The 22,655-nt window shown below is 52.1% G+C and overlaps 1 long non-coding RNA gene across 1 annotated transcript; it reads right to left on the bottom strand.

Moving 5' to 3' along the window:
• Window positions 1–522: 522 nt before the first annotated feature.
• LOC148050682 (uncharacterized) lies at window positions 523–20,665 on the bottom strand. Its single transcript, XR_015700876.1, has 8 exons — window positions 20,559–20,665; window positions 16,517–16,649; window positions 15,204–15,347; window positions 11,164–11,296; window positions 9,852–9,995; window positions 5,811–5,943; window positions 4,499–4,642; window positions 523–590 (listed from the first exon to the last, which is right to left on the bottom strand). It is a non-coding gene; the product is annotated as an uncharacterized LOC148050682 (long non-coding RNA).
• Window positions 20,666–22,655: the final 1,990 nt, after the last annotated feature.

Genomic DNA, 22,655 nt, shown 5'->3' with positions numbered 1-22,655 from the left:
AAGCAGCTCTTCTCAGGAAAAACAAAAACAACACACAATCAAACTCCCCAAACCAACCCAAAACCCAACAAGAAAACTACAGCTGACCAGAAATGTTAGTTCTCAAACTGGCATTGTTTGAAAGCAAAAAACACTCTGCCCAGCCACAAATGTAAAGGAAAAGGTTGATGAACAGTGAATAATTATCATTTTAAAGGTGGATCATTATTATCGTGATAATGCTGACAATTTTTATTATAAACAACATTATATTAATATAAATAAATATCACTATAAAGAAGCAGCCTTGCCTTTTCTGTTGACTGCTAATGGGGTATCGCCCGTATCAGCCCCTGACTACTTGGAAATCATGAACTGCGGAGTTCCTACGTGCATCTACCCTGGTTTTGCATCAGAAAGTGATTTTGCACATGCGATGCCTTGCAACAGGGCTTTGGAGCCTGGCTTTGCCTCATACCTCTCCTTCTGCTTGCTGGCCAGGGCTCCTCCTGGCTCTGCCAGGGTGGAGAGCGAAGTGGGGGTCTCTTAAGGAGGCGCATCTGTCTGGCATCCACCTCTATTCCACGCTCTCCAAGCTCTTCTGAGTGCAGCTATGGAAAGCAAAAGCATGAGCAATGACATGTGTTGGGGTTGGCTGAGCTTTAAAAGTCATGCCTACACCTGATGATGCAGTAGGGTAAACTTGATCCAAAGAATGTGCAGCAACATGGGGACTTCTGTGAAGTAAACAAGGAAAAACTACACCCCAACAGAAAATGGGCATCGGTTGTCTCCATTGGCCCTCTGAGGTCACGTGCTCTGCGACCCCTGCTGCCCTCCTTGGGAAGGACTCCTAAAATGGCATGCCCCTCAGAAGGTGTCAGACCACGAGGTCTCAACATGAAGAAGAACAAACGGCTCCTGGCTGAGTCAGTGGTGGCAAGGCAAATGCAATAGAAAGACACTGACAGCCTAGCTGCTAGCCACCTATGATGAAAACACGTCTCTTGCTTCATCCTTTCTGATCCTCCTCAGAGGGAAAACCACAAGAGGGAACACAGAATCTACTGGGTCAGGATAACCATGTTCTCCTTCTACCCCTGCCAGAAGTGCCCGTGAAGAAACACCGCATCTGAAACACATCTACCTGATTCAAATTGTACCCATCTCCTGCAGCAGAGCTAAGAAACCTTCCTCAGAAAAATCACAGAATCATAAAACAAGGGCTCCTGAGTACACAAGATGATCTGCACTTGTCAGTGGCAAGGGCATGAGACCGAGACTTCCACACCAGACGAGGTCCAGTGCTACGTCAGCGCCATGGAGAAAAGCCTCTGTGCAGCTGGGCAGCTAAGACACCCCTGGACGCCAAGACACCCCTGGAGAATCATAGAATTGTTTAGGCGGGAAAAGACCTTTAAGACCATCAAGTCCAACTGTTAACCTAGCACTGCCAAGTCCACCACCATCCAGGAGATGCCTGGGAGGAGTCCTGGGGAGCTACTGGGCGTGGACTTTCCCCCAGCATACACATTGCTGTTCAGGTAGTTACCTTAGACTAGTCTGGGGCTGCTACCAGGGAATTCCCTGGTCTCCAGGAGAAATCAGAATGCTCCTGGAGATGCTGCAGAGAAGTCCTGGGGAGCTGCAGGGCATGGACCTGCCTTCAGTATGAAGAAAGCTCTTCAAGTAACTAACTAGAGAGGACTTGGGGGATGCTACCTGAAACTTCATCTATAGCCAGGGAACAGCAAAACACTCCCAAGCTGCCTGAGAGGAGTCCCAGCAAGGTACAAAGCACGGACATGCCTCCAGTATCGACAAAATGCCTGTGCTAGCAACCTTGGAGGAGTCCAGGGCTGCTCACCAAGGAATTCATCCAGCTCCTGACAAGGCCAAAACATTCTGGAGCTGCCTGGGAGAGGTCCCGGGGAACTACAGAGCATGACCTGCCTCCAACATACACAGTGCTCAGTAGCATAGCTACCTTTGAAGAGTCTCGGGCTCCTGCCGGAGAATTCATCCGTCTCCAGAGGAGGCCAAAACACTTGTGCAGACACCTGGGAGGAGTCCCGGGGAGCTACCGGGCACGCACCTGAGTCCTACATGAAGAAAACTTTTCAGGTAACTACCGAGCAAGAGTCTGGGGCTGCTACCCAGAAAATTCAGCCATCTCCAGGGAAGGAAAAAACACTCCCAGGCTGCTTCGCAGGAGTCCCAGCAAGGTACAGAGCATGGACCTGCCTCCAACATTGAGAAAACACCTCAGGTGGATTCCCTGGAGGAGTCTGGGGCTGATACCTGAGATTTCAGCTATATCCTGCGAAGGCCAAAAAACTCCAAAGCTGCCTGGGAGGACTCCCAGAAAGCTACAGGGCATGGACCATCCCCCAGCAGTGAAAACACTCCCTGAGTGGATTCCTTGGAGGAGTCTGGGGCTGCTACCTGCAAAATTCAGCTCTCTCCAGGGAAGACCAACAAACTCTGCAGCTGCCTGGGACAAGTCCCAGGGAGCTACCGGGCTTGCACCTGCCTCCAACGTGGACAAAACGCTTCGGGTAGCTACTGTGCAGGAGTCTGGGGCTGCTGCCTGGGACTTCAGCTTTCCCCAGAGGAGGCCAAGACAATCCTGAACGTGCCTGGGAGAATTCCCACCCAGCTACTGAGCACAGCCCTTCCCCCAACATACACAATGCTCTTTGCGTAGCTCCCTTCAAAGAGCCTGGAGCTGCTGCCAGGGAATTCACCTGTCTCCAGACAAAGCTAAACACTCTTGGATTTCCCTGGGAGGGGTCCCTGGGAAGCTACCAGGCATGGACCTGCCTTCAAGTTTAAGAAAACTCTTCAACTAACAACCTTGCAGCGTCTGGGTCTGCTACCTGCAAAATTCAGCTGTCCCCAGGAAGGCCAACACACTCCTAGAGATGACTGGGAGAATTCCCAGGGAGCTACCAGGCATGGACCTGCCCCCCACATGAACAAAACCTTTCAGGTAACCATACAGGTGTCACATGCATCTTCTATCCAGGACTTCAGCTGGCTCCAGGGAAAGGCAAAACACTCCCATGCTGCCTTGGAGGACTCCCAGAGGTCTACCGAGCATGGGCCTGCCTCCACCATACACAAAACACCTTGGGTAACTACCTTGGAAAAGTCTGGGATGGCTACCTGCTAAATTCAGCTGTCTCCAGGGGAGGCCAAAACATTCTGGAGATTCCTCCGAGGATTCCCGAGGAGCTATCGGGCATGGCCTGCCTCCAAGACAAGGAAAACTCTGCCACTAACTAACGGGGAAAGTTGTGCTGCAGCTACCTGGGACTTCAGGTGTGTGTAAAGAAAATGAAAACACTCCGTCAGATGTATGGGAAAAGTCCTGAAGTAAAAACAGGCATGGACCTGCCCCCAACATGCACCATGCTCTTTGGGTAGCTACCTTAGAAGATTCTGGGGCTGCTACCTGGGAATTCACTTGTCTCCAGAAGAAACCAAAGGACCCCGGGAAATCCCTGCGAGGAGTTCCAGAGTGCCTCCGACATACACCAAACTCTTCAGGTGTCTCCCCTGGTGCAGTCTGGGGCTGCTACCCAGGACTTCAGCTCCCTCCACAGCAGGACAAAACACTGGGGCAGATGCCTGGGAGGAGGCCTGGGGAGCTCCAGGGCATGGACCTGCTTCCCATTTCTATCAGCAATCAATGGCAGAGCATCAATCAATAGGATGGCAGCAGTCAATAAAAGCAGCAAGCAATCGTATAGCAACAACCAATCTTTTAGGAATAAGTAAGAGAACAGCAACAGCCAGGTTACTACAAAGTTGTCACTAGGCAGAGAACTTATCCTCGAAAGAGCAGCAGATATACTGATGATGGATTACTTATATGGAGATATAATACTGGTACAGAGTGAATTAGATTCCAGAAAGGGCCAAAGCATCATCCCAGAGGGGAGGACAAAGCGATCCCAGAGGGGACCCAGCCATCCCAGAGGTGGGTGCATAAACCTAACCCACTCCAAAAGTGAGCCCAAAGGGGGAAGAATAACGTAACAGACAGAGTCTCACTTCCGAGATGATCTGGAGGTGCCTGGATTCTCGGTCCCTAGCTGTGCTGCAAAGCGGCCAGCTGCACGTCTCAGGGATGCTTCTGATCGCCAGGCTCACAGCTCCCAGGCTCGCAGGAACGTTCTGTTGCTCAGGCATTTCCCCTTCTAAGCAGTCCCCTTGATGGCTGCTCACACCTGCCTGCTCCTGGCCTATCAGCTCCTCAGGCACCAGTGACATCACAAGCACCTGCTCAAGCCAGGGGCCTGCTCCTGCCCTATCAGCTCCTCAGGCACCAGTGACCTCACAAGCCCCTCCACAGGAGAAGCGTCCTCACTGCCAACACCCCGGCTTTTCCCCCTCCATCTCCATCTCGGTCTCCCACCTCCCCCTGCTCTCCCCTCTCCCAGGCACCTTCCTCACCCACTCCACCACCTCCCACTGCCTCTCTCTGGCCCTGGGTTCGGGTGGCAGATGTTACCTCGCAAGCATTGTCCCAGACGGGTCACCTGCATCTCCTTCTCATCTCCTTCTGCTCTCATCATGACTGCACCAGTTGTTTGATGTGCTTTTTGACATCATGGGCCCTTTCGTCCTGCCTCCCTCCTGCTGTTAAACGCTGTTCCTGCAAGAGAAGTGACAACCACTCAGTGTCCCCTCTCTGCCATCTTACCTGCATCTCTCTGACCTGGACAGCTGCTGGGAGCTGTCACCATCAGCCCCGGCTCTGCTTAAAGGCTTCTCCTGGCACAGGCGCAGCTCTGGCTGTGCTTGGGGCGTGCCATGCTTCCGGAGGGAGAACAGCAACACTCACAGTCACTCCTGGGCAGTGTCCTGCTGGGAAGAGCTGATCTGAATGCAGCTTGGCAGCAGGTCCTGCGGCTGGTCCAGGGGTGCTCCCTGTCCACAGGTCCCACATCTGCCTCCTTCCAGCAGGATTTTGGAAAGCCCCTTCCCAGCTGGCAGCACCAGGCCAAGCCCACGGGGCAGAAACAGCCCCCAGCCCCAAGGGCCCCAGCCCCCAAATGGACTCTGGCCCTAAACTACTAAAACTGCCAAAGAGGCTCTCCCTCGAACTGAATTCTCTCCAGTTTGGAAAAAAGAGGGCCAGAGCCCCCTCAACCTCAGCAATCGCTCTGGAGTTAAGCAACAGGAACATCGAGTTTCCAATGTAGACTCCTTGCTGCCTTGCTCTGGTAATCCTTCAGAACGATGCAGAAGGACTCTCCAAACTGGCACCTCTTTGTCTTGCCAGCCAAAACACTTTTATTTCAATACGGATTCCTCCTCCATGCTCTACTGCTGCAAACCAGCCACTGAATTCACAGCAATTCAAAAGCAGCTCTTCTCAGGAAAAACAAAAACAACACACAATCAAACTCCCCAAACCAACCCAAAACCCAACAAGAAAACTACAGCTGACCAGAAATGTTAGTTCTCAAACTGGCATTGTTTGAAAGCAAAAAACACTCTGCCCAGCCACAAATGTAAAGGAAAAGGTTGATGAACAGTGAATAATTATCATTTTAAAGGTGGATCATTATTATCGTGATAATGCTGACAATTTTTATTATAAACAACATTATATTAATATAAATAAATATCATTATAAAGAAGCAGCCTTGCCTTTTCTGTTGACTGCTAATGGGGTATCGCCCGTATCAGCCCCTGACTACTTGGAAATCATGAACTGCGGAGTTCCTACGTGCATCTACCCTGGTTTTGCATCAGAAAGTGATTTTGCACATGCGATGCCTTGCAACAGGGCTTTGGAGCCTGGCTTTGCCTCATACCTCTCCTTCTGCTTGCTGGCCAGGGCTCCTCCTGGCTCTGCCAGGGTGGAGAGTGAAGTGGGGGTCTCTTAAGGAGGCGCATCTGTCTGGCATCCACCTCTATTCCACGCTCTCCAAGCTCTTCTGAGTGCAGCTATGGAAAGCAAAAGCATGAGCAATGACATGTGTTGGGGTTGGCTGAGCTTTAAAAGTCATGCCTACACCTGATGATGCAGTAGGGTAAACTTGATCCAAAGAATGTGCAGCAACATGGGGACTTCTGTGAAGTAAACAAGGAAAAACTACACCCCAACAGAAAATGGGCATCGGTTGTCTCCATTGGCCCTCTGAGGTCACGTGCTCTGCGACCCCTGCTGCCCTCCTTGGGAAGGACTCCTAAAATGGCATGCCCCTCAGAAGGTGTCAGACCACGAGGTCTCAACATGAAGAAGAACAAACGGCTCCTGGCTGAGTCAGTGGTGACAAGGCAAATGCAATAGAAAGACACTGACAGCCTAGCTGCTAACCACCTATGATGAAAACATGTCTCTTGCTTCATCCTTTCTGATCCTCCTCAGAGGGAAAACCACAAGAGGGAACACAGAATCTACTGGGTCAGGATAACCATGTTCTCTTTCTACCCCTGCCAGAAGTGCCCTTGAAGAAACACCGCATCTGAAACACATCTACCTGATTCAAATTGTACCCATCTCCTGCAGCAGAGCTAAGAAACCTTCCTCAGAAAAATCACAGAATCATAAAACAAGGGCTCCTGAGTACACAGGATGATCTGCACTTGTCAGTGGCAAGGGCATGAGACCGAGACTTCCACACCAGACGAGGTCCAGTGCTACGTCAGTGCCATGGAGAAAAGCCTCTGTGCAGCTGGGCAGCTAAGACACCCCTGGACGCCAAGACACCCCTGGAGTATCATAGAATTGTTTAGGCGGGAAAAGACCCTTAAGACCATCAAGTCCAACTGTTAACCTAGCACTGCCAAGTCCACCACCATCCAGGAGATGCCTGGGAGGAGTCCTGGGGAGCTACTGGGCGTGGACTTTCCCCCAGCATACACATTGCTGTTCAGGTAGTTACCTTAGACTAGTCTGGGGCTGCTACCAGGGAATTCCCTGGTCTCCAGGAGAAATCAGAATGCTCCTGGAGATGCCGGAGAGGAGTCCTGGGGAGCTGCAGGGCATGGACCTGCCTTCAGTATGAAGAAAGCTCTTCAAGTAACTAACTAGAGAGGACTTGGGGGATGCTACCTGAAACTTCATCTATAGCCAGGGAACAGCAAAACACTCCCAAGCTGCCTGAGAGGAGTCCCAGCAAGGTACAAAGCACGGACATGCCTCCAGTATCGACAAAATGCCTGTGCTAGCAACCTTGGAAGAGTCCAGGGCTGCTCACCAAGGAATTCATCCAGCTCCTGACAAGGCCAAAACATTCTGGAGCTGCCTGGGAGAGGTCCCGGGGAGCTACAGAGCATGACCTGCCTCCAACATACACAGTGCTCAGTAGCATAGCTACCTTTGAAGAGTCTCGGGCTCCTGCCGGAGAATTCATCCATCTCCAGAGGAGGCCAAAACACTTGTGCAGACACCTGGGAGGAGTCCTGGGGAGCTACCGGGCACGCACCTGAGTCCTACATGAAGAAAACTTTTCAGGTAACTACCGAGCAAGAGTCTGGGGCTGCTACCCAGAAAATTCAGCCATCTCCAGGGAAGGAAAAAACACTCCCAGGCTGCTTCGCAGGAGTCCCAGCAAGGTACAGAGCATGGACCTGCCTCCAACATTGAGAAAACACCTCAGGTGGATTCCCTGGAGGAGTCTGGGGCTGATACCTGAGATTTCAGCTATATCCTGCGAAGGCCAAAAAACTCCAAAGCTGCCTGGGAGGACTCCCAGAAAGCTACAGGGCATGGACCATCCCCCAGCAGTGAAAACACTCCCTGAGTGGATTCCTTGGAGGAGTCTGGGGCTGCTACCTGCAAAATTCAGCTCTCTCCAGGGAAGACCAACAAATTCTGCAGCTGCCTGGGACAAGTCCCAGGGAGCTACCGGGCTTGCACCTGCCTCCAACGTGGACAAAACGCTTCGGGTAGCTACCGTGCAGGAGTCTGGGGCTGCTGCCTGGGACTTCAGCTTTCCCCAGAGGAGGCCAAGACAATCCTGAACGTGCCTGGGAGAATTCCCACCCAGCTACTGAGCACAGCCCTTCCCCCAACATACACAATGCTCTTTGCGTAGCTCCCTTCAAAGAGCCTGGGGCTGCTGCCAGGGAATTCACCTGTCTCCAGACAAAGCTAAACACTCTTGGATTTCCCTGGGAGGGGTCCCTGGGAAGCTACCAGGCATGGACCTGCCTTCAAGTTTAAGAAAACTCTTCAACTAACAACCTTGCAGCGTCTGGGTCTGCTACCTGCAAAATTCAGCTGTCCCCAGGAAGGCCAACACACTCCTAGAGATGACTGGGAGAATTCCCAGGGAGCTACCAGGCATGGACCTGCCCCCCACATGAACAAAACCTTTCAGGTAACCATACAGGTGTCACATGCATCTTCTATCCAGGACTTCAGCTGGCTCCAGGGAAAGGCAAAACACTCCCATGCTGCCTTGGAGGACTCCCAGAGGTCTACCGAGCATGGGCCTGCCTCCACCATACACAAAACACCTTGGGTAACTACCTTGGAAAAGTCTGGGATGGCTACCTGCTAAATTCAGCTGTCTCCAGGGGAGGCCAAAACATTCTGGAGATTCCTCCGAGGATTCCCGAGGAGCTATCGGGCATGGCCTGCCTCCAAGACAAGGAAAACTCTGCCACTAACTAACGGGGAAAGTTGTGCTGCAGCTACCTGGGACTTCAGGTGTGTGTAAAGAAAATGAAAACACTCCGTCAGATGTATGGGAAAAGTCCTGAAGTAAAAACAGGCATGGACCTGCCCCCAACATGCACCATGCTCTTTGGGTAGCTACCTTAGAAGATTCTGGGGCTGCTACCTGGGAATTCACTTGTCTCCAGAAGAAACCAAAGGACCCCGGGAAATCCCTGCGAGGAGTTCCAGAGTGCCTCCGACATACACCAAACTCTTCAGGTGTCTCCCCTGGTGCAGTCTGGGGCTGCTACCCAGGACTTCAGCTCCCTCCACAGCAGGACAAAACACTGGGGCAGATGCCTGGGAGGAGGCCTGGGGAGCTCCAGGGCATGGACCTGCTTCCCATTTCTATCAGCAATCAATGGCAGAGCATCAATCAATAGGATGGCAGCAGTCAGTAAAAGCAGCAAGCAATCGTATAGCAACAACCAATCTTTTAGGAATAAGTAACAGAACAGCAACAGCCAGGTTATTAAAAAGTTGTCATTAGGCAGAGAACTTATCCTCGAAAGAGCAGCAGATATACCGATGATGGATTACTTATATGGAGATATAATACTGGTACAGAGTGAATTAGATTCCAGAAAGGGCCAAAGCATCATCCCAGAGGGGAGGACAAAGCGATCCCAGAGGGGACCCAGCCATCCCAGAGGTGGGTGCATAAACCTAACCCACACCAAAAGTGAGCCCAAAGGGGGAAGAATAACGTAACAGACAGAGTCTCACTTCCGAGATGATCTGGAGGTGCCTGGATTCTCGGTCCCTAGCTGTGCTGCAAAGCGGCCAGCTGCACGTCTCAGGGATGCTTCTGATCGCCAGGCTCACAGCTCCCAGGCTCGCAGGAACGTTCTGCTGCTCAGGCATTTCCCCTTCTAAGCAGTCCCCTTGATGGCTGCTCACACCTGCCTGCTCCTGGCCTATCAGCTCCTCAGGCACCAGTGACATCACAAGCACCTGCTCAAGCCAGGGGCCTGCTCCTGCCCTATCAGCTCCTCAGGCACCAGTGACCTCACAAGCCCCTCCACAGGAGAAGCGTCCTCACTGCCAACACCCCGGCTTTTCCCCCTCCATCTCCATCTCGGTCTCCCACCTCCCCCTGCTCTCCCCTCTCCCAGGCACCTTCCTCACCCACTCCACCACCTCCCACTGCCTCTCTCTGGCCCTGGGTTCGGGTGGCAGATGTTACCTCGCAAGCATTGTCCCAGACGGGTCACCTGCATCTCCTTCTCATCTCCTTCTGCTCTCATCATGACTGCACCAGTTGTTTGATGTGCTTTTTGACATCATGGGCCCTTTCGTCCTGCCTCCCTCCTGCTGTTAAACGCTGTTCCTGCAAGAGAAGTGACAACCACTCAGTGTCCCCTCTCTGCCATCTTACCTGCATCTCTCTGACCTGGACAGCTGCTGGGAGCTGTCACCATCAGCCCCGGCTCTGCTTAAAGGCTTCTCCTGGCACAGGCGCAGCTCTGGCTGTGCTTGGGGCGTGCCATGCTTCCGGAGGGAGAACAGCAACACTCACAGTCACTCCTGGGCAGTGTCCTGCTGGGAAGAGCTGATCTGAATGCAGCTTGGCAGCAGGTCCTGCGGCTGGTCCAGGGGTGCTCCCTGTCCACAGGTCCCACATCTGCCTCCTTCCAGCAGGATTTTGGAAAGCCCCTTCCCAGCTGGCAGCACCAGGCCAAGCCCACGGGGCAGAAACAGCCCCCAGCCCCAAGGGCCCCAGCCCCCAAATGGACTCTGGCCCTAAACTACTAAAACTGCCAAAGAGGCTCTCCCTCGAACTGAATTCTCTCCAGTTTGGAAAAAAGAGGGCCAGAGCCCCCTCAACCTCAGCAATCGCTCTGGAGTTAAGCAACAGGAACATCGAGTTTCCAATGTAGACTCCTTGCTGCCTTGCTCTGGTAATCCTTCAGAACGATGCAGAAGGACTCTCCAAACTGGCACCTCTTTGTCTTGCCAGCCAAAACACTTTTATTTCAATACGGATTCCTCCTCCATGCTCTACTGCTGCAAACCAGCCACTGAATTCACAGCAATTCAAAAGCAGCTCTTCTCAGGAAAAACAAAAACAACACACAATCAAACTCCCCAAACCAACCCAAAACCCAACAAGAAAACTACAGCTGACCAGAAATGTTAGTTCTCAAACTGGCATTGTTTGAAAGCAAAAAACACTCCGCCCAGCCACAAATGTAAAGGAAAAGGTTGATGAACAGTGAATAATTATCATTTTAAAGGTGGATCATTATTATCGTGATAATGCTGACAATTTTTATTATAAACAACATTATATTAATATAAATAAATATCATTATAAAGAAGCAGCCTTGCCTTTTCTGTTGACTGCTAATGGGGTATCGCCCGTATCAGCCCCTGACTACTTGGAAATCATGAACTGCGGAGTTCCTACGTGCATCTACCCTGGTTTTGCATCAGAAAGTGATTTTGCACATGCGATGCCTTGCAACAGGGCTTTGGAGCCTGGCTTTGCCTCATACCTCTCCTTCTGCTTGCTGGCCAGGGCTCCTCCTGGCTCTGCCAGGGTGGAGAGTGAAGTGGGGGTCTCTTAAGGAGGCGCATCTGTCTGGCATCCACCTCTATTCCACGCTCTCCAAGCTCTTCTGAGTGCAGCTATGGAAAGCAAAAGCATGAGCAATGACATGTGTTGGGGTTGGCTGAGCTTTAAAAGTCATGCCTACACCTGATGATGCAGTAGGGTAAACTTGATCCAAAGAATGTGCAGCAACATGGGGACTTCTGTGAAGTAAACAAGGAAAAACTACACCCCAACAGAAAATGGGCATCGGTTGTCTCCATTGGCCCTCTGAGGTCACGTGCTCTGCGACCCCTGCTGCCCTCCTTGGGAAGGACTCCTAAAATGGCATGCCCCTCAGAAGGTGTCAGACCACGAGGTCTCAACATGAAGAAGAACAAACGGCTCCTGGCTGAGTCAGTGGTGTCAAGGCAAACGCAATAGAAAGACACTGACAGCCTAGCTGCTAACCACCTATGATGAAAACACGTCTCTTGCTTCATCACCTGATCCTCCTCAGAGGGAAAACCACAAGAGGGAACACAGAATCTACTGGGTCAGGATAACCATGTTCTCCTTCTACCCCTGCCAGAAGTGCCCGTGAAGAAACACCGCATCTGAAACACATCTACCTGATTCAAATTGTACCCATCTCCTGCAGCAGAGCTAAGAAACCTTCCTCAGAAAAATCACAGAATCATAAAACAAGGGCTCCTGAGTACACAAGATGATCTGCACTTGTCAGTGGCAAGGGCATGAGACCGAGACTTCCACACCAGACGAGGTCCAGTGCTACGTCAGCGCCATGGAGAAAAGCCTCTGTGCAGCTGGGCAGCTAAGACACCCCTGGACGCCAAGACACCCCTGGAGTATCATAGAATTGTTTAGGCGGGAAAAGACCTTTAAGACCATCAAGTCCAACTGTTAACCTAGCACTGCCAAGTCCACCACCATCCAGGAGATGCCTGGGAGGAGTCCTGGGGAGCTACTGGGCATGGACTTTCCCCCAGCATACACATTGCTGTTCAGGTAGTTACCTTAGACTAGTCTGGGGCTGCTACCAGGGAATTCCCTGGTCTCCAGGAGAAATCAGAATGCTCCTGGAGATGCTGCAGAGGAGTCCTGGGGAGCTGCAGGGCATGGACCTGCCTTCAGTATGAAGAAAGCTCTTCAAGTAACTAACTAGAGAGGACTTGGGGGATGCTACCTGAAACTTCATCTATAGCCAGGGAACAGCAAAACACTCCCAAGCTGCCTGAGAGGAGTCCCAGCAAGGTACAAAGCACGGACATGCCTCCAGTATCGACAAAATGCCTGTGCTAGCAACCTTGGAGGAGTCCAGGGCTGCTCACCAAGGAATTCATCCAGCTCCTGACAAGGCCAAAACATTCTGGAGCTGCCTGGGAGAGGTCCCGGGGAACTACAGAGCATGACCTGCCTCCAACATACACAGTGCTCAGTAGCATAGCTACCTTTGAAGAGTCTCGGGCTCCTGCCGGAGAATTCATCCATCTCCAGAGGAGGCCAAAACACTTGTGCAGACACCTGGGAGGAGTCCCGGGGAGCTACCGGGCACGCACCTGAGTCCTACATGAAGAAAACTTTTCAGGTAACTACCGAGCAAGAGTCTGGGGCTGCTACCCAGAAAATTCAGCCATCTCCAGGGAAGGAAAAAACACTCCCAGGCTGCTTCGCAGGAGTCCCAGCAAGGTACAGAGCATGGACCTGCCTCCAACATTGAGAAAACACCTCAGGTGGATTCCCTGGAGGAGTCTGGGGCTGATACCTGAGATTTCAGCTATATCCTGCGAAGGCCAAAAAACTCCAAAGCTGCCTGGGAGGACTCCCAGAAAGCTACAGGGCATGGACCATCCCCCAGCAGTGAAAACACTCCCTGAGTGGATTCCTTGGAGGAGTCTGGGGCTGCTACCTGCAAAATTCAGCTCTCTCCAGGGAAGACCAACAAATTCTGCAGCTGCCTGGGACAAGTCCCAGGGAGCTACCGGGCTTGCACCTGCCTCCAACGTGGACAAAACGCTTCGGGTAGCTACTGTGCAGGAGTCTGGGGCTGCTGCCTGGGACTTCAGCTTTCCCCAGAGGAGGCCAAGACAATCCTGAACGTGCCTGGGAGAATTCCCACCCAGCTACTGAGCACAGCCCTTCCCCCAACATACACAATGCTCTTTGCGTAGCTCCCTTCAAAGAGCCTGGGGCTGCTGCCAGGGAATTCACCTGTCTCCAGACAAAGCTAAACACTCTTGGATTTCCCTGGGAGGGGTCCCTGGGAAGCTACCAGGCATGGACCTGCCTTCAAGTTTAAGAAAACTCTTCAACTAACAACCTTGCAGCGTCTGGGTCTGCTACCTGCAAAATTCAGCTGTCCCCAGGAAGGCCAACACACTCCTAGAGATGACTGGGAGAATTCCCAGGGAGCTACCAGGCATGGACCTGCCCCCCACATGAACAAAACCTTTCAGGTAACCATACAGGTGTCACATGCATCTTCTATCCAGGACTTCAGCTGGCTCCAGGGAAAGGCAAAACACTCCCATGCTGCCTTGGAGGACTCCCAGAGGTCTACCGAGCATGGGCCTGCCTCCACCATACACAAAACACCTTGGGTAACTACCTTGGAAAAGTCTGGGATGGCTACCTGCTAAATTCAGCTGTCTCCAGGGGAGGCCAAAACATTCTGGAGATTCCTCCGAGGATTCCCGAGGAGCTATCGGGCATGGCCTGCCTCCAAGACAAGGAAAACTCTGCCACTAACTAACGGGGAAAGTTGTGCTGCAGCTACCTGGGACTTCAGGTGTGTGTAAAGAAAATGAAAACACTCCGTCAGATGTATGGGAAAAGTCCTGAAGTAAAAACAGGCATGGACCTGCCCCCAACATGCACCATGCTCTTTGGGTAGCTACCTTAGAAGATTCTGGGGCTGCTACCTGGGAATTCACTTGTCTCCAGAAGAAACCAAAGGACCCCGGGAAATCCCTGCAAGGAGTTCCAGAGTGCCTCCGACATACACCAAACTCTTCAGGTGTCTCCCCTGGTGCAGTCTGGGGCTGCTACCCAGGACTTCAGCTCCCTCCACAGCAGGACAAAACACTGGGGCAGATGCCTGGGAGGAGGCCTGGGGAGCTCCAGGGCATGGACCTGCTTCCCATTTCTATCAGCAATCAATGGCAGAGCATCAATCAATAGGATGGCAGCAGTCAATAAAAGCAGCAAGCAATCGTATAGCAACAACCAATCTTTTAGGAATAAGTAAGAGAACAGCAACAGCCAGGTTACTACAAAGTTGTCATTAGGCAGAGAACTTATCCTCGAAAGAGCAGCAGATATACTGATGATGGATTACTTATATGGAGATATAATACTGGTACAGAGTGAATTAGATTCCAGAAAGGGCCAAAGCATCATCCCAGAGGGGAGGACAAAGCGATCCCAGAGGGGACCCAGCCATCCCAGAGGTGGGTGCATAAACCTAACCCACACCAAAAGTGAGCCCAAAGGGGGAAGAATAACGTAACAGACAGAGTCTCACTTCCGAGATGATCTGGAGGTGCCTGGATTCTCGGTCCCTAGCTGTGCTGCAAAGCGGCCAGCTGCACGTCTCAGGGATGCTTCTGATCGCCAGGCTCACAGCTCCCAGGCTCGCAGGAACGTTCTGCTGCTCAGGCATTTCCCCTTCTAAGCAGTCCCCTTGATGGCTGCTCACACCTGCCTGCTCCTGGCCTATCAGCTCCTCAGGCACCAGTGACATCACAAGCACCTGCTCAAGCCAGGGGCCTGCTCCTGCCCTATCAGCTCCTCAGGCACCAGTGACCTCACAAGCCCCTCCACAGGAGAAGCGTCCTCACTGCCAACACCCCGGCTTTTCCCCCTCCATCTCCATCTCGGTCTCCCACCTCCCCCTGCTCTCCCCTCTCCCAGGCACCTTCCTCACCCACTCCACCACCTCCCACTGCCTCTCTCTGGCCCTGGGTCTCGGGTGGCAGATGTTACCTCGCAAGCATTGTCCCAGACGGGTCACCTGCATCTCCTTCTCATCTCCTTCTGCTCTCATCATGACTGCACCAGTTGTTTGATGTGCTTTTTGACATCATGGGCCCTTTCGTCCTGCCTCCCTCCTGCTGTTAAACGCTGTTCCTGCAAGAGAAGTGACAACCACTCAGTGTCCCCTCTCTGCCATCTTACCTGCATCTCTCTGACCTGGACAGCTGCTGGGAGCTGTCACCATCAGCCCCGGCTCTGCTTAAAGGCTTCTCCTGGCACAGGCGCAGCTCTGGCTGTGCTTGGGGCGTGCCATGCTTCCGGAGGGAGAACAGCAACACTCACAGTCACTCCTGGGCAGTGTCCTGCTGGGAAGAGCTGATCTGAATGCAGCTTGGCAGCAGGTCCTGCGGCTGGTCCAGGGGTGCTCCCTGTCCACAGGTCCCACATCTGCCTCCTTCCAGCAGGATTTTGGAAAGCCCCTTCCCAGCTGGCAGCACCAGGCCAAGCCCACGGGGCAGAAACAGCCCCCAGCCCCAAGGGCCCCAGCCCCCAAATGGACTCTGGCCCTAAACTACTAAAACTGCCAAAGAGGCTCTCCCTCGAACTGAATTCTCTCCAGTTTGGAAAAAAGAGGGCCAGAGCCCCCTCAACCTCAGCAATCGGCTCTGGAGTTAAGCAACAGGAACATCGAGTTTCCAATGTAGACTCCTTGCTGCCTTGCTCTGGTAATCCTTCAGAACGATGCAGAAGGACTCTCCAAACTGGCACCTCTTTGTCTTGCCAGCCAAAACACTTTTATTTCAATACGGATTCCTCCTCCATGCTCTACTGCTGCAAACCAGCCACTGAATTCACAGCAATTCAAAAGCAGCTCTTCTCAGGAAAAACAAAAACAACACACAATCAAACTCCCCAAACCAACCCAAAACCCAACAAGAAAACTACAGCTGACCAGAAATGTTAGTTCTCAAACTGGCATTGTTTGAAAGCAAAAAACACTCTGCCCAGCCACAAATGTAAAGGAAAAGGTTGATGAACAGTGAATAATTATCATTTTAAAGGTGGATCATTATTATCGTGATAATGCTGACAATTTTTATTATAAACAACATTATATTAATATAAATAAATATCATTATAAAGAAGCAGCCTTGCCTTTTCTGTTGACTGCTAATGGGGTATCGCCCGTATCAGCCCCTGACTACTTGGAAATCATGAACTGCGGAGTTCCTACGTGCATCTACCCTGGTTTTGCATCAGAAAGTGATTTTGCACATGCGATGCCTTGCAACAGGGCTTTGGAGCCTGGCTTTGCCTCATACCTCTCCTTCTGCTTGCTGGCCAGGGCTCCTCCTGGCTCTGCCAGGGTGGAGAGTGAAGTGGGGGTCTCTTAAGGAGGCGCATCTGTCTGGCATCCACCTCTATTCCACGCTCTCCAAGCTCTTCTGAGTGCAGCTATGGAAAGCAAAAGCATGAGCAATGACATGTGTTGGGGTTGGCTGAGCTTTAAAAGTCATGCCTACACCTGATGATGCAGTAGGGTAAACTTGATCCAAAGAATGTGCAGCAACATGGGGACTTCTGTGAAGTAAACAAGGAAAAACTACACCCCAACAGAAAATGGGCATCGGTTGTCTCCATTGGCCCTCTGAGGTCACTGTGCTCTGCGACCCCTGCTGCCCTCCTTGGGAAGGACTCCTAAAATGGCATGCCCCTCAGAAGGTGTCAGACCACGAGGTCTCAACATGAAGAAGAACAAACGGCTCCTGGCTGAGTCAGTGGTGGCAAGGCAAACGCAATAGAAAGACACTGACAGCCTAGCTGCTAACCGCCTATGATGAAAACACGTCTCTTGCTTCATCACCTGATCCTCCTCAGAGGGAAAACCACAAGAGGGAACACAGAATCTACTGGGTCAGGATAACCATGTTCTCCTTCTACCCCTGCCAGAAGTGCCCGTGAAGAAACACCGCATCTGAAACACATCTACCTGATTCAAATTGTACCCATCTCCTGCAGCAGAGCTAAGAAACCTTCCTCAGAAAAATCACAGAATCATAAAACAAGGGCTCCTGAGTACACAAGATGATCTGCACTTGTCAGTGGCAAGGGCATGAGACCGAGACTTCCACACCAGACGAGGTCCAGTGCTACGTCAGCGCCATGGAGAAAAGCCTCTGTGCAGCTGGGCAGCTAAGACACCCCTGGACGCCAAGACACCCCTGGAGTATCATAGAATTGTTTAGGCGGGAAAAGACCTTTAAGACCATCAAGTCCAACTGTTAACCTAGCACTGCCAAGTCCACCACCATCCAGGAGATGCCTGGGAGGAGTCCTGGGGAGCTACTGGGCATGGACTTTCCCCCAGCATACACATTGCTGTTCAGGTAGTTACCTTAGACTAGTCTGGGGCTGCTACCAGGGAATTTCCCTGGTCTCCAGGAGAAATCAGAATGCTCCTGGAGATGCTGCAGAGGAGTCCTGGGGAGCTGCAGGGCATGGACCTGCCTTCAGTATGAAGAAAGCTCTTCAAGTAACTAACTAGAGAGGACTTGGGGGATGCTACCTGAAACTTCATCTATATCCAGGGAACAGCAAAACACTCCCAAGCTGCCTGAGAGGAGTCCCAGCAAGGTACAAAGCACGGACATGCCTCCAGTATCGACAAAAGGCCTGTGCTAGCAACCTTGGAGGAGTCCAGGGCTGCTCACCAAGGAATTCATCCAGCTCCTGACAAGGCCAAAACATTCTGGAGCTGCCTGGGAGAGGTCCCGGGGAACTACAGAGCATGACCTGCCTCCAACATACACAGTGCTCAGTAGCATAGCTACCTTGAAGAGTCTCGGGCTCCTGCCGGAGAATTCATCCATCTCCAGAGGAGGCCAAAACACTTGTGCAGACACCTGGGAGGAGTCCCGGGGAGCTACCGGGCACGCACCTGAGTCCTACATGAAGAAAACTTTTCAGGTAACTACCGAGGAGGAGTCTGGGGCTGCTACCCAGAAAATTCAGCCATCTCCAGGGAAGGAAAAAAACACTCCCAGGCTGCTTCGCAGGAGTCCCAGCAAGGTACAGAGCATGGACCTGCCTCCAACATTGAGAAAACACCTCAGGTGGATTCCCTGGAGGAGTCTGGGGCTGATACCTGAGATTTCAGCTATATCCTGCGAAGGCCAAAAAACTCCAAAGCTGCCTGGGAGGACTCCCAGAAAGCTACAGGGCATGGACCATCCCCCAGCAGTGAAAACACTCCCTGAGTGGATTCCTTGGAGGAGTCTGGGGCTGCTACCTGCAAAATTCAGCTCTCTCCAGGGAAGACCAACAAATTCTGCAGCTGCCTGGGACAAGTCCCAGGGAGCTACCGGCTCGCACCTGCCTCCAACGTGGACAAAACGCTTCGGGTAGCTACTGTGCAGGAGTCTGGGGCTGCTGCCTGGGACTTCAGCTTTCCCCAGAGGAGGCCAAGACAATCCTGAACGTGCCTGGGAGAATTCCCACCCAGCTACTGAGCACAGCCCTTCCCCCAACATACACAATGCTCTTTGCGTAGCTCCCTTCAAAGAGCCTGGGGCTGCTGCCAGGGAATTCACCTGTCTCCAGACAAAGCTAAACACTCTTGGATTTCCCTGGGAGGGGTCCCTGGGAAGCTACCAGGCATGGACCTGCCTTCAAGTTTAAGAAAACTCTTCAACTAACAACCTTGCAGCGTCTGGGTCTGCTACCTGCAAAATTCAGCTGTCCCCAGGAAGGCCAACACACTCCTAGAGATGACTGGGAGAATTCCCAGGGAGCTACCAGGCATGGACCTGCCCCCCACATGAACAAAACCTTTCAGGTAACCATACAGGTGTCACATGCATCTTCTATCCAGGACTTCAGCTGGCTCCAGGGAAAGGCAAAACACTCCCATGCTGCCTTGGAGGACTCCCAGAGGTCTACCGAGCATGGGCCTGCCTCCACCATACACAAAACGCCTTGGGTAACTACCTTGGAAAAGTCTGGGACGGCTACCTGCTAAATTCAGCTGTCTCCAGGGGAGGCCAAAACATTCTGGAGATTCCTCCGAGGATTCCCGAGGAGCTATCGGGCATGGCCTGCCTCCAAGACAAGGAAAACTCTGCCACTAACTAACGGGGAAAGTTGTGCTGCAGCTACCTGGGACTTCAGGTGTGTGTAAAGAAAATGAAAACACTCCGTCAGATGTATGGGAAAAGTCCTGAAGTAAAAACAGGCATGGACCTGCCCCCAACATGCACCATGCTCTTTGGGTAGCTACCTTAGAAGATTCTGGGGCTGCTACCTGGGAATTCACTTGTCTCCAGAAGAAACCAAAGGACCCCGGGAAATCCCTGCACTAGGAGTTCCAGAGTGCCTCCGACATACACCAAACTCTTCAGGTGTCTCCCCTGGTGCAGTCTGGGGCTGCTACCCAGGACTTCAGCTCCCTCCACAGCAGGACAAAACACTGGGGCAGATGCCTGGGAGGAGGCCTGGGGAGCTCCAGGGCATGGACCTGCTTCCCATTTCTATCAGCAATCAATGGCAGAGCATCAATCAATAGGATGGCAGCAGTCAATAAAAGCAGCAAGCAATCGTATAGCAACAACCAATCTTTTAGGAATAAGTAAGAGAACAGCAACAGCCAGGTTACTACAAAGTTGTCATTAGGCAGAGAACTTATCCTCGAAAGAGCAGCAGATATACCGATGATGGATTACTTATATGGAGATATAATACTGGTACAGAGTGAATTAGATTCCAGAAAGGGCCAAAGCATCATCCCAGAGGGGAGGACAAAGCGATCCCAGAGGGGACCCAGCCATCCCAGAGGTGGGTGCATAAACCTAACCCACACCAAAAGTGAGCCCAAAGGGGGAAGAATAACGTAACAGACAGAGTCTCACTTCCCGAGATGATCTGGAGGTGCCTGGATTCTCGGTCCCTAGCTGTGCTGCAAAGCGGCCAGCTGCACGTCTCAGGGATGCTTCTGATCGCCAGGCTCACAGCTCCCAGGCTCGCAGGAACGTTCTGCTGCTCAGGCATTTCCCCTTCTAAGCAGTCCCCTTGATGGCTGCTCACACCTGCCTGCTCCTGGCCTATCAGCTCCTCAGGCACCAGTGACATCACAAGCACCTGCTCAAGCCAGGGGCCTGCTCCTGCCCTATCAGCTCCTCAGGCACCAGTGACCTCACAAGCCCCTCCACAGGAGAAGCGTCCTCACTGCCAACACCCCGGCTTTTCCCCCTCCATCTCCATCTCGGTCTCCCACCTCCCCCTGCTCTCCCTCTCCCAGGCACCTTCCTCACCCACTCCACCACCTCCCACTGCCTCTCTCTGGCCCTGGGTTCGGGTGGCAGATGTTACCTCGCAAGCATTGTCCCAGACGGGTCACCTGCATCTCCTTCTCATCTCCTTCTGCTCTCATCATGACTGCACCAGTTGTTTGATGTGCTTTTTGACATCATGGGCCCTTTCGTCCTGCCTCCCTCCTGCTGTTAAAAACGCTGTTCCTGCAAGAGAAGTGACAACCACTCAGTGTCCCCTCTCTGCCATCTTACCTGCATCTCTCTGACCTGGACAGCTGCTGGGGAGCTCTCACCATCAGCCCCGGCTCTGCTTAAAGGCTTCTCCTGGCACAGGCGCAGCTCTGGCTGTGCTTGGGGCGTGCCATGCTTCCGGAGGGAGAACAGCAACACTCACAGTCACTCCTGGGCAGTGTCCTGCTGGGAAGAGCTGATCTGAATGCAGCTTGGCAGCAGGTCCTGCGGCTGGTCCAGGGGTGCTCCCTGTCCACAGGTCCCACATCTGCCTCCTTCCAGCAGGATTTTGGAAAGCCCCTTCCCAGCTGGCAGCACCAGGCCAAGCCCACGGGGCAGAAACAGCCCCCAGCCCCAAGCTGGCCCCAGCCCCCACATGGATCGTGGCCCTATACTAGTAAAACTGCCAAACAGCCCCTCCCTGAAACTGAATTCTCTCCAGTTTGGAAAAAAGAGGGCCAGAGCCCCCTCAACCTCAGCAATCGCTCTGGAGTTAAGCAACAGGAACATCGAGTTTCCAATGTAGACTCCTTGCTGCCTTGCTCTGGTAATCCTTCAGAACGATGCAGAAGGACTCTCCAAACTGGCACCTCTTTGTCTTGCCAGCCAAAACACTTTTATTTCAATACGGATTCCTCCTCCATGCTCTACTGCTGCAAACCAGCCACTGAATTCACAGCAATTCAAAAGCAGCTCTTCTCAGGAAAAACAAAAACAACACACAATCAAACTCCCCAAACCAACCCAAAACCCAACAAGAAAACTACAGCTGACCAGAAATGTTAGTTCTCAAACTGGCATTGTTTGAAAGCAAAAAACACTCCGCCCAGCCACAAATGTAAAGGAAAAGGTTGATGAACAGTGAATAATTATCATTTTAAAGGTGGATCATTATTATCGTGATAATGCTGACAATTTTTATTATAAACAACATTATATTAATATAAATAAATATCATTATAAAGAAGCAGCCTTGCCTTTTCTGTTGACTGCTAATGGGGTATCGCCCGTATCAGCCCCTGACTACTTGGAAATCATGAACTGCGGAGTTCCTACGTGCATCTACCCTGGTTTTGCATCAGAAAGTGATTTTGCACATGCGATGCCTTGCAACAGGGCTTTGGAGCCTGGCTTTGCCTCATACCTCTCCTTCTGCTTGCTGGCCAGGGCTCCTCCTGGCTCTGCCAGGGTGGAGAGTGAAGTGGGGGGAGTCTCTTAAGGAGGCGCATCTGTCTGGCATCCACCTCTATTCCACGCTCTCCAAGCTCTTCTGAGTGCAGCTATGGAAAGCAAAAGCATGAGCAATGACATGTGTTGGGGTTGGCTGAGCTTTAAAAGTCATGCCTACACCTGATGATGCAGTAGGGTAAACTTGATCCAAAGAATGTGCAGCAACATGGGGACTTCTGTGAAGTAAACAAGGAAAAACTACACCCCAACAGAAAATGGGCATCGGTTGTCTCCATTGGCCCTCTGAGGTCACGTGCTCTGCGACCCCTGCTGCCCTCCTTGGGAAGGACTCCTAAAATGGCATGCCCCTCAGAAGGTGTCAGACCACGAGGTCTCAACATGAAGAAGAACAAACGGCTCCTGGCTGAGTCAGTGGTGACAAGGCAAACGCAATAGAAAGACACTGACAGCCTAGCTGCTAACCGCCTATGATGAAAACACGTCTCTTGCTTCATCACCTGATCCTCCTCAGAGGGAAAACCACAAGAGGGAACACAGAATCTACTGGGTCAGGATAACCATGTTCTCCTTCTACCCCCAAGCCAGAAGTGCCCGTGAAGAAACACCGCATCTGAAACACATCTACCTGATTCAAATTGTACCCATCTCCTGCAGCAGAGCTAAGAAACCTTCCTCAGAAAAATCACAGAATCATAAAACAAGGGCTCCTGAGTACACAAGATGATCTGCACTT

Source organism: Nipponia nippon, unplaced genomic scaffold, assembly GCF_047370975.1.
Source record: "Nipponia nippon isolate SJK-2023a ecotype South Korea unplaced genomic scaffold, ASM4737097v1 scaffold_74, whole genome shotgun sequence".
NCBI classification, from domain to species: Eukaryota; Metazoa; Chordata; class Aves; order Pelecaniformes; family Threskiornithidae; genus Nipponia; species Nipponia nippon.
The sequence above is the reverse complement of the archived record's forward strand: the minus strand, read 5'-3'. Positions and strand labels throughout refer to the sequence as shown.